Genomic DNA, 1,590 nt, shown 5'->3' with positions numbered 1-1,590 from the left:
ATGGGGGAAGCCCCCTCTGGCCCTGGATTATAGGAGGAAGGGATTAGTGTTGGGGGCCGGGGATCCCTGGGGCATCATGGGGGGGGGTAGGCCAGGGCCCCTGCCAAGGGGAGAGATGTATGTCGGCGGCGCTCCGGTGACTGGGGGCACGGGGCTGAGCCGGAGCTGGTTCAGGATGAGTGTCGCGGGGGGGCGCAGGCTGGAAGGGGTTGGTGATGGAGAGGCCGGTGGCCGGGCCTCCGCTCGGCAGGAAGGGGTTAGAGGCCTTGGCTCCTGGCGGCGTGGGGCCTGGCCGGCTCACCAGCGAGTCCAGGTCCACCAGGGCAGCATTGGGCCGCAGGAACGACTCAGGGGTCTTCCGCATGGGTGGCGTGGGCGTCGGGGCGGCTGCAGGCGGGGGACTCCCCACAGCCTCGAACAGAGAGCCCCCGACCCCGCTCATGTCAAAGGCACTGGGACTGCGAGCGGGCACCTCTCCGGCGAGCAGCTCCAGCTCCCCTCCTCCTGGCCCACGGTCTCCCTCTTGCTCTCCTCTATGGCCATCTGCAGCCGCAGGTCGTCCCCAAGGGGGATCCGCTCCTTCTTTTCGTGCTCCTCACGGCTCAAACTAAGGGCCAGCTGCAGCTGGACGTCATCCTCGGGGCCGCAGGACGGGGGCTGATCGGCTTCCTCCTTGCTCATGGCCAGGGCCAGCTGGAGCTGCAGCTCCTCCTCCCCGCTGCTCTGCGGCCAGGCCTGCTCTGCCTCGGGCGGGGGCCCAGAGCCCACGGCTGCGGAGGAGGCCGTGGCGGTCTGTGCCAGCTTCTCCTTGGTCTTGAGCGCTTGGGCACGCTCCTCCCGCAGCAAGTCCTCATGGCACAGCAGGGCCACCAGCTGCTTGGCCTTCTCGCACACCTTCACACCCTGGTCCTTGCCGTCGCGTCCACGTACTGGAAGTCCTTCAGCGTCTGCACGGCGTACATGTTCTCCTTGCACTGCTGCGACACGCACTCCGAGCCCGTCTTGATGAGGTACTCCATCAGCGTCATGGCCTTGTAGACGTGCAGCCAGTTCTTGCCGTGGTCGTTGAGCCGCTTCCAGATCATGCTCATGATCTCTGAGAAGGCGACGACATTGTAGGTGAGGTCGGCAATCTCAGACATGAGAGAGCTGGACAGGCCCCAGGGGTCGTTGCTCGTGGCCTCCCGAACCTTGATCTCAGCCTCCGAGTAGTTGTGGACGATGTTCTTCATCTGGCGCCGCAGTGAGGAGGTCGACATGGTGGCTGGCGGTGGGGAGGGGGCTGGCCCCCCGGGGTGTGCAGAGACAGGGTGGCGGGAGGAGGGAGGTCGCGGCAGGGACTGGCAGGTCACCGCATTTCCGGAGCAGCCCGGTTGCAGAGCAGGCTCTGACCACACCGTCTACAACCTTTCCAGCATGCTAGCCACAGGCAGAGACCTACGGAGATCTCCTACAACCTGAGTCCCAGGGGAGGTGGCTGGCCCCTGCCTTGAACACAGGAGAGCACGCACTTGGAGACAGATGTGAACAGCTGAAAAGAGATGGCACGGGTGCCAAGACAGACCCAGCCAGACACACTAACGAAGAGCT

The 1,590-nt window shown here is 65.3% G+C and overlaps 1 protein-coding gene and 1 pseudogene across 1 annotated transcript in view; one reads left to right on the top strand and one right to left on the bottom strand.

The window, feature by feature from the left end:
* DRC9 (dynein regulatory complex subunit 9) overlaps positions 1-1,590 on the top strand; it is a 43,723-nt gene that overhangs the window by 19,883 nt on the left and 22,250 nt on the right. The gene's annotated exons all lie outside the window — the stretch shown is intronic.
* LOC103079808 (epsin-1 pseudogene) lies at positions 28-1,259 on the bottom strand (annotated as a pseudogene).

This window comes from Lipotes vexillifer, unplaced genomic scaffold (assembly GCF_000442215.2).
Source record: "Lipotes vexillifer unplaced genomic scaffold, Lipotes_vexillifer_v1.1 scaffold823, whole genome shotgun sequence".
In the NCBI taxonomy this organism is placed as follows: Eukaryota; Metazoa; Chordata; class Mammalia; order Artiodactyla; family Lipotidae; genus Lipotes; species Lipotes vexillifer.
This window is presented reverse-complemented; position numbering and strand designations above follow the sequence as displayed.